Below are 14,668 nucleotides of genomic sequence, written 5' to 3'. Positions count from 1 at the left end.
TACTTAACCTGAGGTACCACTGTATGAAAATAAAGAACAAAAATTTAAATAAAAAAGTAAAATAAGTGTTAAAATAAAAAAGTAAAATAATAAAATATAAATAAATAAAATAAAATGAATCGAATAAAAGTAATAAATAAAATAACATCAACATAACACCTCTCCTTATCCTCGCCAACCACCACCACCTCTCTACTACTCAACTCGCCTCACTACTAACCCACAATGGCCACCTGCAAGTTGGTGGCTTTTAAGGGAGAAGCAAGAGATGTCACAAAGGAGGGCAGCTCACCATGGCAACCCCTCCCCCACCTGGACCTGGCCTCTCCTGAGAGATTATGCTCCACTGCCAGAACCTGGAGGCACCTGCTATTCCGCCTGCAGCTGGGCTGCATCTTCTCTTGGCAGATTCACCTCAGCATTTCACACCCTTCTTCCTGCAGCCCCATTTCCAAAGAGAGACCATCCCCACATCCTTCAAGGCAGGCTAGGGGTGTCCATAGCGCAGGATTGGACCAGTTGCTTTGCGTGTAGCTCTTCTATCTGGGGTGGGCTGGGAATGTCCCACCCTATCCAAAACCCTGGACAGCTGCTGCCAGTCAGTGCAGGCTAGTTGAAGAAGAATATTGAGCAGCTGGAAGGTGAGCGACCAGAATGATGAAGGGTCTGGAAACCAAGCCTCATGAGGAACGGTTGTGGCAGTTGGAAACCAAGCCTCATGAGGAACGGTTGTGGCAGTTGGAAACCAAGCCTCATGAGGAACCAAGGTTGAGGCAGTTGGAAACCAAGCCTCATGAGGAACCAAGGTTGTGGCAGTTGGAAACCAAGCCTTGTGAGGAACCAAGGTTGTGGCAGTTGGAAACCAAGCCTCACGAGGAACGGTTGAGGCAGCTAGGTATTTTTAGCCTGGAGAAGAGGAGACTGAGAGGAGAGAGGAGAGCCATCTTCCAATATCTGAGGGCTGCAAGAGGGAGCAAGCTTGCTTTCTGCTACTCCAGAGGGGAGGGCAGGAGAGGAGATTCAGAAGAACTTTCTGATGGTAAGACTCTCTGGGATGGTGGTGGACTCTCCTTCCTTGGAGGCTTTTAAGCAGAGGTTGGGTGCCAATCTGCGAGGGATTCAGCTGCAATTTGGGGAACACATAGCACTGGCCTTCTTTACAGGGTTGTTGTAACCACACAGGGCTGCTGAGCATCCGAAAGTGCCTGACAAATGTTGAGCCTTCCCTTTCATTGTGGGGAACAGCTGCAGCACATCAGGATGTGTCCCTCAACTTCCATTTCTCCTCTCTCCTGCAGCCAAAGGGGCCGGGCTGGATTACCAAATAGGCAGAGTAGGCACTGGCCTATTGGCCACACACTTTTTAGGGGTTCCACAAAATGGATCAAAATAATATTGGTTTGATCTTGAAAGGAAATGACATGCTTTCTTAGTTCAATGTTATTCCAGCGTGCGCACGAGGCCTGCCCCCTGCCCAGATTTTGACCACCAAGGGGCCTCCACAGGATTTAATCCAGCTCTGCCCCATGAACGGCCCAGTATATCTGAAGGAGCATCTCCACCTCCGTCATTCAGCTCTACCCCCACCCACTGAGGTCCAGCTCTGAGGGCCTTCTGGCGGTTCTCTCACTGCAAGAAGCAAAGTTACAGAAAACCAGGCAGAGGGCCTTCTCGGTGGTGGCACCCACCCTGTGGGACGCCCTCCCGCCTGATGTCGAGGAAATAAACAACTATCTGACTTTTAGAAGACATCTGAAGGCAGAGGCATAGGAAGGGGGTGAGGTGGATGCGGGCCGCCCTGGTTGCCATCACTGAGGGGGGTGACAAAATGGCAAAAATATGTTTTTTAAAAAATAAAATAATTTTGTTTCCAAGGTAAGGGAGGAGGAGGCGGCGAAAGAAGGCAGAGCTGCGGCATGCTGCCTGCCTCTCCTCGCGCCCCATGCTCTGGCCTTGGCTGGCGTGAGGGGAGAGCCTATAAAGGGGGCTGCCGGCAGGGAACGCCGCCAATGCAAAGACTGCCAGTGACACGCAGGGGACAGGGAGACCAGGCCGCTGAGAGGCTCCGGGTGGCGTAGCCCAGGTGTCCTGTTGTGGGCAGGCGTGTGTGTGGGCAGCGTGTGGGGAAGCTGGGAGGAAGCACCCCCAGCTTGAAGCACCCATTTCAGTTGGTGCACAACTGGGGTTGGGATAGGGCAGGAGGCAATAATACTGTGCATTTCAAATGTCTGCTGGTGGTAAATATGTACGGTGGTACCTCAGGTTAAGTACAGTGGTGCCTCGCAAGACGAAATTAATTCGTTCCGCAATTCTCTTCGTCTTGCGGGTTTTTCGTCTTGCGATGCACGGTTTCCCATAGGAATGCATTGAAAATCAATTAATGCGTTCCTAGGGAAACCACCTTCAGGCCAGGTCCGGGGACAGTCTGTCCCCGGACCTCTTCTGAAGGCTGGGGGGGGGGGGACAAGGGCTTTTCTTCCCACCCCCAGCATTTTAAAAAACCCTGGGACAGCGGAGGACTTCTCCGCTGTGCGGGGCTATCTTAAAATGCTGGCCGGCGGCATTTTAAATCGCCCCGGACAGCGGAGGACTTCTCCGCTGTCCGGGGCGATTTAAAAGCCCCTGGGAAGGCAGGCAGGGGGGACAAAGACTTTCGCCCCCTGCCCGCCTTCAGAAGGTGTTCCCGCCCCCCTTCGGAACATCGTTCCGAAGTGGGGCGGCTGGGGCAGCTGTTCCCGCCCCCCGCCCCACTTCGGAACAGCTTTCCGAAGTGGGGCGGATGGGGCAGCTGTTCCCGCCCCACCTCCCCCCTTCGGAACATCGTTCCGAAGGGGGGCGGATGGGGCAGCTGTTCCCGACCCACCTCCCCCCTTCGGAACATCGTTCCGAAGTGGGGCGGCTGGGGCAGCTGTTCCCGACCCACCTCCCCCCTTCGGAACATCGTTCCGAAGGGGGGCGGCTGGGGCAGCTGTTCCCGACCCACCTCCCCCCTTCGGAACATCGTTCCGAAGTGGGGCGGATGGGGCAGCTGTTCCCGACCCACCTCCCCCCTTCGGAACATCGTTCCGAAGTGGGGCGGATGGGGCAGCTGTTCCCGACCCACCTCCCCCCTTCGGAACATCGTTCCGAAGTGGGGCGGATGGGGCAGCTGTTCCCGACCCACCTCCCCCCTTCGGAACATCGTTCCGAAGGGGGGCGGATGGGGCAGGTGTCCCCGCCCCCCTCCCCCCTTCGGAACATCGTTCCGAAGTGGGGCGGATGGGGCAGCTGTTCCCGACCCACCTCCCCCCTTCGGAACATCGTTCCGAAGTGGGGCGGCTGGGGCAGCTGTTCCCGACCCACCTCCCCCCTTCGGAACATCGTTCCGAAGGGGGGCGGATGGGGCAGGTGTCCCCGCCCCCCTCCCCCCTTCGGAACATCGTTCCGAAGTGGGGCGGATGGGGCAGCTGTTCCCGACCCACCTCCCCCCTTCGGAACATCGTTCCGAAGTGGGGCGGATGGGGCAGGTGTCCCCGCCCCCCTCCCCCCTTCGGAACATCGTTCCGAAGGGGGGCGGATGGGGCAGCTGTTCCCGACCCACCTCCCCCCTTCGCAACATCGTTCCGAAGTGGGGCGGATGGGGCAGCTGTTCCCGACCCACCTCCCCCCTTCGGAACATCGTTCCGAAGGGGGGCGGATGGGGCAGGTGTCCCCGCCCCCCTCCCCCCTTCGGAACATCGTTCCGAAGTGGGGCGGATGGGGCAGCTGTTCCCGACCCACCTCCCCCCTTCGGAACATCGTTCCGAAGTGGGGCGGATGGGGCAGGTGTCCCCGCCCCCTCCCCCCTTCGGAACATCGTTCCGAAGGGGGGCGGATGGGGCAGCTGTTCCCGACCCACCTCCCCCCTTCGGAACATCGTTCCGAAGGGGGGCGGATGGGGCAGGTGTCCCCGCCCCCCTCCCCCCTTCGGAACATCGTTCCGAAGGGGGGCGGATGGGGCAGCTGTTCCCGACCCACCTCCCCCCTTCGGAACATCGTTCCGAAGTGGGGCGGCTGGGGCAGCTGTTCCCGCCCCCCGCTTCGGAACAGCGTTTTAAAATGCTGGGGGTCGGCAGCGAACGCTCCCGACCCCCAGCATTTTAAAATCTCCCCGGGACAGAGACTTCTCTGCTGTCCCTTGGAGATTTTAAAATGCTGGGGGTCGGCAGCGAACGCTTCGCTCCCGCCCGCCAGCATTTTAAGATCACCCGGGGCAGGCGGGGGGGAGGCAGGCGGGGGGGAGCAAAGACTTTTGCCCCCCGCCGTCCTTCAGAAGAGGTCCTCTTCTGAAGGCCGGCTGTGGGCGAAAGTCTTTGCTCCCGACCGCCAGCATTTCCCTATGGGCTTTCGTCTTGCGATGCAAGCCCATAGGGAAATTCGTCTTGCGAAGCGCCTCCAAAACAGAAAACCCTTTCGTCTTGCGGGTTTTCCGTCTTGCGAGGCATTCGTCTTGCGGGGTACCACTGTACTTAATTCGTTCCGGAGGTCCGTTCTTAACCTGAAACTGTTCTTAACCTGAAGCACCACTTTAGCTAATGTATAGTGGTACCTCAGGTTAAGTACTTAATTCATTCCGGAGGTCTGTACTTAACCTGAAACTGTTCTTAACCTGAAGCACCACTTTAGCTAATGTATAGTGGTACCTCAGGTTAAGTACTTAATTCGTTCCGGAGGTCCGTTCTTAACCTGAAACTGTTCTTAACCTGAAGCACCACTTTAGCTAATGTATGGTGGTACCTCAGGTTAAGTACTTAATTCGTTCCGGAGGTCCGTTCTTAACCTGAAACTGTTCTTAACCTGAAGCACCACTTTAGCTAATGGGGCCTCCTGCTGCCGCTGCGCCGCCGGAGCACGATTTCTGTTCTCATCCTGAAGCAAAGTTCTTAACCTGAAGCACTATTTCTGGGTTAGTGGAGTCTGTAACCTGAAGCATATGTAACCTGAAGTGTATGTAACCTGAGGTACTACTGTATTTTGATTTTACATTTTTATTTTGTGCACATTTGTGCACATTTTGTATATATTTATTTTGTGCATAGAGTAGTTAGGGGTAAGTGTAGGGTTAGGGCGAGGGTTAGGCTTTGGTGGGCATTTTAAATACTTAGCTAGTTTAAAGAGGAGGGTGGGAGTTTTTTGTGAACAAAATGTGCAGACTGTAAGTAGCATTCCTCTGCTTTCTCTTGGTCTCCTGGGGGCAGGGTGTGAGTCCTGGGGTCCCCTGCACAGCCTTAGCTCTTTGGAAATCGACCTGACCAGTCTTCTCCAGGGACCTCAGCTCCTCCACACTCTTTCCCTGCCTTCCCCTTTTCTCTCCCCACACATCAGTTACATTTTCTAGGACTTTCCTAGCCCACTTTCCTCCAAGGAGCTCAAGGTGGCCTTCATGGTTCTCTCTGCCACCACTTGTTATCTTCACAGCAGCCCTGCAAAGTAGGCTAGCCTAAGGTCCACCAGGGAGCTTCATGGCTGAGTGGGGATTCGAACCCTGCTCTCCCAGGTCCTCCTAGTCCAGCCCTCCAATAGGGCAGTAAGTATCAGAACTGCATGGCAGAAGTAGGAAGCCTCAGGCCTTCATTTTGTCTCTTGCAGTCTAGGCTAAAACATGTTTCTTCAGAACTAGATATGACTCAATGAGACTAATTCAAAAGTTGTTGTTGTTGTTGTTGTTGTTGTTGTTGTTGTTCTTCTTCTTCTTCTTCTTCTTCTTCTTCTTCTTCTTCTTCTTCTTCTTCTTCTTCTTCTTCTTCTTTTCATTTATTAAATTTATATACCACCCTATATCTGGGGGTCTCAGAGCAGTTCACAGAATAAAACAAAGATATAAAACTACAAAATTAATTAATTTAATAATAATAATAATAAACTCAATAGCCTCTCCCCCAGCCCAATAGGATTGAAGAGCAAGCTTAATACCAAAGAGCACACATTTATGCTCCAATAAGGTTTCTGTTTCATACAACTCGGGTTTGTGTGTGAGAGAGAAAATTTAGAGATATACATAGCTGCATGTAAATAGTTATGAGAAACATTCTGTTTTCCAAGTTATGTCACATAGCTTTAACAGTATGTGGATCTTGGAAATACCAAAAGGAGGCTGGTTATTATTTTGCCAGTCATTCGTAAATACAGAGCAGTGTTTCGGAAAGACATTTTCCCTTCCTTCCGCCTTCCCTTGATAGTTTAGACATAGCAGCATATTCCACAGTGCAAACTTCTAACCTATTTGAAAACGAGAGCGCTCCCAGCAATGCTTTGACAGGCGCAATGGAACAATGAAGGCTCTCCCTGCCGCCAATAGAGCTGCTCAATAGAGCTACCAGCTTTTTACTTTCAGTTCTGTTGGTTATTTTGGACGGGGGGCTGGTGGTTTGCGGGTGTATTCTGCAATGTAGAATCACAGAATTGTAGAGTTGGAAGGGACCCTGAGGATCATCTAGTCCAACCCCCTGCAAGGCAGGAATATGCAGATGTCCCATACAGGGATTGAACCTGCAACCTTGGCGCTATCAGCTCCACGCTCTAACCAGCTGAGCTATCCAGACGTGTCAGTGGGACGCAGGTGGCGCTGTGGTCTAAACCACTGAGCCTCTTGGGCTTGCTGATCAGAATATAGATGGTTCAAATTCGCCTGATAGGGTGAGCTCCCGTTGCTCTGTCCCAGCTCCTGCCAACCTAGCAGTTCGAAAGCACACCAGTGCAAGTAGATAAATAGGTACCGCTGTGGTGGGAAGGTAAATGGTGTTTCCGTGCGCTCTGGTTTCCGTCACGGTGTTCCATTGCTCCAGAAGCATGACCTGGAAAGCTGTCTGTGGACAAACACCGGCTCCCTCAGTCTGAAAGTGAGATGAGCACCACAACCCCATAGTCGCCTTGGACTGGACTTAACTCCCAAACTCATCCTGAAGCTGTGTTTCCCAAACTTGGGTCTCCTGCTGTTGTTGGACTACAAAGCCCATCATCCCTAGCTAACAGGACCAATGGTCAGTGATGATGGGAGTTGTAGTCCAACAGATTGAGAAGCATTGTCCTAAAGTCTGAGCATTTAAAATCAGAAAGAGAAGTGGAGAAGCCACATACAGTCCATTTTCTTACCCATACAATGGAGCTTATGTTGCAGGATGGCGGGGATTAAGTATGTTGCAGTAACACATTAGTTCCTTAGTTTAAACTTTTTCGCTTTGAAAACTAAACAGGTCCCATCCTTGTCCCGCCGTCAGCTGCATAATAATGTGCAGGCAGAACAATGCATGTTCTAAAATGCATTTGGCCACTAGGGGGTGAATGTGCACTATTCTTTCTCTGCGGATAACAATTTTTAAAAAGATGGACTCCTTTGGGATTTAATTTTGGGTACTTGCTGGATGACGCCATTGAATAGGAGAGTTTTGAAGCCTTATCTCAGTTTAGAAAACATGTGAATGCTGTCACTAATTGTCCCTAAGTGTTTTGTTTTAAATTGGGAAGCCGCTGGTAATCCCTGTCTTTCTAAATATACAGATAAATAAGGCAGATGCAGTTATTTATTTATTAGCACTTTATTTGGAATGTAGGATGACACAAAGTGGTTTTATCTTGTCAGCTGCTTTTTTTGTCCACGTAGCCCAGATATGTGTGCTCTGGCGGGCAGCACCAACACAGGGTATGAGGCAGAGGCCTTTTGCATCATCTACTACATGAGCCTTTTAACTGGAAATGAAAAGAACAGCACCTTCAAAGCAAGTTCTCTGCCACTGAGCAGTGGAATGGTTTAAAAGAAAAGAAAAGAAAGAAAATCAGGGAAAAGAGGAAGTGTATGAATCTACCTCAGCCCAGAGAGAGGGAGATTTCCACTGGAGAAGCTTTACTGTGGCATTTGAAATCTTCTCTAACACATACACAAAAATAGGGTGGCTATATTTAAAAAAGTAAAAACCGGGAGCTTTTTCTAGACAAACCCCAAAATTGATGAGTTTTGTTTTTTTTAAAACAAAACACCAAAAAAACCTAAGATGCAGGACAAAGCGCTGCCTTTCGGAAATTCCCCCCGGACATCAATTCCGCCTTTGAAAATCTGGTAATGTCCAGTGATGTATGGCAGCCAGACACAAAAAGGTCAAGAAGTTGTCATGTCGTACACATTAACCTTTTGAAGCACATTCGAGAAACGTTCCTTCCCTCAAAGAATTCTGGGTGCTGTAGTTTCTCTAGAGCTGCTGGGAATTTAAGCTCTGTGAGAGGTAAACTGCAGTGTCTACAATTCTTTGAGGTGCTTTGGATGTCCTTTAAAGGGATACTGAGTACACAGCCAGGGTAAGGCTGCAACAATACTATGTGCCGTTACTTGGAACAAGGTCCACTGAACTCGGTGGACTGTGCTTCTGAGTAAACATCATTGTTAGGACCAACACAAAGATCCTAATGGAGCCTAGCCTTCCAATGACCCCATAGGATCCTGTGTTGTATTTGTAAGCCGTTTTAGATGGGAGGTTTTAATTCAAAGTGATTTGGGTCCCATTGACTCTGAACTCAGCTACACAGCTGCAAATAAAACGTTTTAAGTCTGTTTAAAATGCAATATACAAATGTGACACTAGATGGTGACAGTGAGCTACAGCAAATTCAATGTATTTTTCAAAACTTTTTTGTGTGTGTGTTTAAGCATTTTCGCAGCCTTTTTTGTATGTGTGTAGACCCCTAGTCAATGGGACAAAATTCAATTGAAATCCCTATGCTGTGGAATCAAAACCCCAATCTGATTGGCTAGATTAATCCAATAACCCGATCTCTGCCGCTTGATCCTTATAAATAACAGCAACTGGAGAATGCTTTCAATCACGCCTCCCTTCACTTCCTTGTTGGGCCTTATTTTGTATTTTTGTTGTTGTTGTTCTGTTCATCCCGGGTGAGAGGAAAACCCCATCCTGGATCAGGGAGGCAGGACTGTGTTGGCTAAAATCCAACGACTGCAAATGGTCTATGCTCTCAGTTTCTTTTGCTGCCGCACTGAACAGCTCTAGAGACACGCAAGTTGAATTATGTGTCAGATGAGGAATGAGGGGGGAAAGCATGGAGTGATTTCCCTTTTCCCTGCAAGGCTGGTTCCAAGGCGCTGGCTAGCTCTTTTCATCTGACGTGAGCTGATGGGAGGATTTGAGAATCCGCCTTGCCAGCCGCAGGTGAGCAGAAACCCCTCTTGGGCTTGTCGAGAGGCAGAGCAAGTCATGCGGCCGAGCCGGGCAGCCGAGCAACCACGTCAGCAGAAAGGCGAACTTGGTAACAGGTTGATATTGCGGTTGCTAGAATCAAGGCTGTGAAAAGCCTGCCCAGAGCCTGCCCCACACCGGGGAGGCTGCCAAAACAAACAGAGCCTTGTGCAACGTACAACAGAGTGCCCTTGCACTTGATCTCTTTCTTTTGCAGAAATCAGTCTTCCTAGAAACTCCCTCGTGGACCAGATCTCCTCCTGGGACACTCTCAAAAAACAAGTTTAGTTGAATGAGGAACTCTGCTTAGGGAATGAAGCATGCTTGTAATTTTATTTGCCCTGCTTTCCTCTGTTAATCTTAAACTCTCTCTCTCTCTCTCTCTCTCTCTCTCTCTCTCTCTCTCTCTCTCTTTCTCTCTCTCTCTGTGTGTGTGTGTCTTGGGCTGCATGCACACATTTGCAGCGCATTTCAAGCATACACCCTGCTCCAAATCCTCGGAACTGTAGTTTGCCACACACCAAGCTACAGCTCCCGGCACCCATAACAAGCTATTGTCCCCAAAATAATTTGGTGGTGTGTGTGTGTGTGTGTGAGAGAGAGAGAGACATGTTTTGAAAGTGCTCTAAATCTGTGGTGCATATGCAATCTTGTGGTGGTAAAATCAAAAGCTTAAACGAAAGTGAGATGCTTATAATTTCCGAACATGTTCCTGTTTTAATGGAGCTAGGTGGAGGAATCTCAAAATCTGCTTGATAGAGCTATCGTGCAATAAATAAGCAGAGCAAAAGTTCTTTTATGCTCAGATTGACACAGTGAAAGGCAAAAGGAAAGATTGGATAAAACAATACATAAGATGTTGTTTTTCAGAGATTGTGGATTAGTCTGATCGGTTAAAGAGTCTATTTACTACATCCACTACCACATTAATACAAGGACTCGTGGTGATGTACATAGTTCCTACTCTTTTCATTTTATCTTCACAACATCCCTGTGAGGGAGATTAGGCTGAGAATATCCCAGTGAGCTTTGCATCTGAGTGAGAATTTGAAAGCTGGACTCTCTGGTCCGAGTCTGACACTCTTAACGGTTAGGGTTGAACCGCAAAACTGGTTCTCAAGTTCCCAAATTATTATATTATGTAAAATGCATTTTAAAGGCGAGAACAGGTGAAGATGGCTGCCTAAGAGACTGGTAAGCTGTTGCCAGTCAGAGTAGGCACTACAGTGGTACCTCTGGTTACGTACTTAATTCGTTCCGGAGGTCTGTTCTTAACCTGAAGCATCACTTTAGCTAATGGGGCCTCCTGCTGCCGCTGCGCTGCCGGAGCACGATTTCTGTTCTCTTCCTGAATCAAAGTTCTTAACCCGAGGTACTATTTCTGGGTTAGCAGAGTCTGTAACCTGAAGTGTATGTAACCTGAAGCATGTGTAACCCGAGGTACCACTGTACTGAACTAGATGAACCACTGAACCAGTCTCAGTATAACTTAAGGCAGTTTCATATCTTCTTTGGCGATCACCATAGCCAAATAAGATTGTCTTCCATGAACACGGTTTTAACAGTGAGTCTGTAAGTGACTGTGGAGGCCAATTCTGGATCCACTCATCCTTACACAGTAGAAACATAGGTTTCTGGGTGGGACTTGATCATGGTGAGGGTTTGGCAAGTGTGCCTTCCTCTTAGCATATTTCTCCCTTTTGTCCTGAGTTCAAGTGTCTTCAAAGCCCATTACACCTTTGGTAAAGGCTGTTCTCCAGTTGGAGCTCTTGCAGGCCAGTGTTTCCCAGTTGTCAGTGTTTATACTACATTTTAAAGATTTGCCTTGAGAGAGTCTTTAAAACTCTTGTTGACCACTAGCATTACGCTGTCCATTTTTAAGTTCAGAATAGAGTAGTTGCTTTGGAAGACGATAATCAGGCATCCGAACAACATGACTAGTCCAACAAAATGGATGTTGAAGAATCATCGCTTTGACACTGGTGATCTTTGCTTCTTTCAGTACACTGGCATTAGTTGGCCTGTCTTCCCAAGTGATGTGTAAACTTTTTTGGAGACATCGTTGATGGAATAGAATCTCATATCTATCTATCTATCTATCTATCTATCTATCTATCTATCTATCTATCTATCATCTATGTATGTATGTATGTATGTATCTATCTATCTATCTATCTATCTATCTATCTATCTATCTATCTCTATCATCTAAAATAAAGGCTAATCCATTGTGAGAGTTAGAAACTAGAAATCTTTCTCACGTACAAAAGCCACAGTCCATCACACGGTTAAGCACAAGCAGAAGCCAGCCCATTAAGTTTGATGGGTTTAAGTGCTGGATCGTGGCCATGAGAGATTAACAAAAACAGCCTTGTCAGACTTTTATCGCCAGCTTGCTCTGGGACCATTTCCAGCTTTTCATACGTCAACTTTTTCTCCCGAAGCTACATCTCCTTAAGAGCAATTTTATCTATAGTGTGCAAATTACTTAATTGCATGCTATTAAAATAAGAGATTCCAGTTGGAGTACAAAGCTCCAAGGTTCAAAGTTGTAGGTGGTTGGGTTTTTTGTGTGTGTATGTGTGTGAAAGAAATTAGGTGAAAATCTTATCGGCGATCTGTAGGACAGTTTGAAGTTTCGTTTCACTCTGCCGTATGAAAGCTCAACAGATTCTGTGTTGTGCAACAAAGAATCTAGGTTTCATATTTTCAGTACAAGTAACACTCGCTCTCTTAAAACTGGCTGGGATCCAGCATCTCCCCCTCTTGGATCCCCGCAATGCTATATCAAAATGTGCTTTTAAAGTTTCCTCACCCAGATGCACAGGCTTTGGGAAGGCAACGCAAGGGCTATGGGGTGTGTGCAATGTTGTCAAGGGCTGCCAAAAAAAGGCCTCGAGGGCCGCATGTGGCCCTTGGGCCACGCATTAAACAACCCTGCTTTATAGCATGAAGCCATCCCTGAAATTTTGATTGCGGAAGTCCTGCTCAAACGTGCATGTTTCCCCAATAGAATTAACAAGGGTTCCTTAGTGCCAAGAGAGTCTGATCTCTGAATGTTTTGGGAGAGGGCTGTTACTGATCTTACTGGGTCCCACCAGGAAGTTTGGCTGGCAGGAAGCTGTGCCACTCTGCGTGGGCACATTGCTTTAAACGTCTTGCGAGCAACTCAGTGCCATGTGAGATAATGGCGTTGCTCCCAAAACGTTCCAGGAAGTGCAACTGAGAGGCCTGTGAGCAGCACAGCATTTTTGTTAAGTTAGAAAAGCAGGGAAGAAATGAGAAACCTTTGTCTAGCTTGTAAGATTCATAAAAGTAAATCAGCAGCTGCCTCCTTAAGATTTCAGAAAGAAATTGCTCCTCACCCCCTCCTGTGTTCTTTCAGGAGAGTTATGTTTTGTAGGGTGCCAAGTAAAAACCAGGACATCCCGAAAGTGTTGAGCAAAAGCTACGAGAATTTTGAGTTCTGCAGCTGTTTTTGGCATTTTGGGCATGATTTAATCCCCGTTGCTGGTTTTCTGGGACATTTGCCCAATTTCCGAGAAATACAGTGGTACCTCGGGTTAAGTATTAAATTCATTCCGGAGGTCCGTACTTACCCTAACCTGAAACTGTTCTTAACCTGAAGCACCACTTTAGCTAATGGGGCCTCCTGCTGCTGTCGCACCGCCGGAGCCCGATTTCTGTTCTCATCCTGAAGCAAAGTTCTTAACCTGAAGCACTATTTCTGGGTTAGCGGAGTCTGTAACCTGAAGTGTATGTAATCCGAGGTACCACTGTAATCCAGGATGCTATTTTGGGGGGAGAATTCCAGGTCATGTCCTGGACAATCAGGACGTATGACAGCCCGAGTCTGTAGCAGTGGGAAGAATGGAGTTAGGATTTCTGATTTCCTGCTTGGATAACCACTTTGTTACATGCATAGCTCAATCCAGGTTGGAATAAAAAGTGTTTGGACCACACATTAATTAACCACAAAACTGTCCATATATCCTTATTATCATGCAATCATGGTGATTTGTGCTCATGATGGTATCAGGGTGGTTATACACAATCCCACTTTCAAGACTGCTTCCGCTCTCAAAAGTTTTGCGCCAGAGGTATCATTGCCCATTCGTCCAGATCTGGCGCTTCTCCAGATGATCATGAGAACTCTAAACCGGGGAAGACAAATGAATGAATGAAAGGAAAGCAAGAGTGATGGAGAGCTGGACTTTCCAGATTTCCCTTAAATCCAAGCTCAGCCATGAGGCTTATTGTATGGCTGTGGGTGGGTCAGCATCTCTTTTGGACCCAGAGGTTCTTGCGAAGATAATCCAGTATCTGCCAGCCTAAGTTTGGAGGATGGAACGGATGCAAATGTGATAAATAAGATCGCTCCCTTCGGTTAGCAGTTCTGGGGCTCGCTTTTCATCTGACCTGAGACAATACTGTCGGGGCACAGAATCTACTGCAGACCAGGTGAAATAATGTAATCATTGAATAGCCCTTTTCCAGCCGTTACCTTTGCTCAGTGAGGCAGTAAACACTGAAACAAAAACCACATTACCTACCTAACCAATTGTTTTAACCAGATATGTTAATGCATTGCCCTAAGTCTGTGTAGGACATACTTTTTGAGGTTATCAATGGGACACGGGTGGCACTGTTGTCTAAACCACCGAGCCCCTTGGGCTTGCCAATCAGAATGTCGGCAGTTTGAATCCCCATATCGGGGTGAGCTCCTGTTGCTCTGCCCCAGCTTCTGCCAACCTAGCAATTTGAAAGCACGCCAGTGCAAGTAGATAAATAGGTACCACTGTGGCAGGAAGGTAAATGGCGTTTCCCTTACAGTGTTCTGTTGTGCCAGGAGTGCTTTAGTCATGCTGACCACATGACCCGGAAAGTTATCTGTCGACAAACGCTGGCTCACTTGGCCTGAAAGCGAGATGAGCACCGCAACCCCATAGTCGTCTTTGACCGGACTTAACCGTCCAGGGGTCCTTTACCTTTACCTTTTTACCTTTAAGCAGATATGTTAATAAATTCCCCAAATGCACTGCACTAAATCTGTGTAGGCATATTTTTAGGTGATCAATGGGGCTTACCTTTAGAAAGGTGTATAGTACAATGTGCCCATTAATTCTGCAATTGATTGTAGTATATGAATTGGCCTTAAACCTTCTGTCTCGTTCTTACAGAAAGGGAAGCTGTTTCTCATTCCTTTTACACCAAGCTGCACCCAGAGGTTTGTGGTCTCCCATGCAGTCAAGCCGAGGAATCTTTAGACTTTGGACTCTTTGGGCAATTTATCTGTGTTTCCTCTATTACGGTTGTACTTTGTAATCAGTCTTGGGTCTCTGATGTCTCGCATCTGGGAAGGTAGCCTGGTGCCCCAGGGTGGCTGAACTAGATGTTCCTTCGAAAAGCAAATTCAGGGACACGTTGACAAACTGGCTTGAGCCCCACCCAGACCTCTTCCAGAGTCT

The sequence above is a fragment of the Podarcis liolepis genome, assembly GCF_965112155.1.
Source record: "Podarcis liolepis genome assembly, chromosome: 9".
In the NCBI taxonomy this organism is placed as follows: domain Eukaryota; kingdom Metazoa; phylum Chordata; class Lepidosauria; order Squamata; family Lacertidae; genus Podarcis; species Podarcis liolepis.
The sequence above is the reverse complement of the archived record's forward strand: the minus strand, read 5'-3'. Positions refer to the sequence as shown.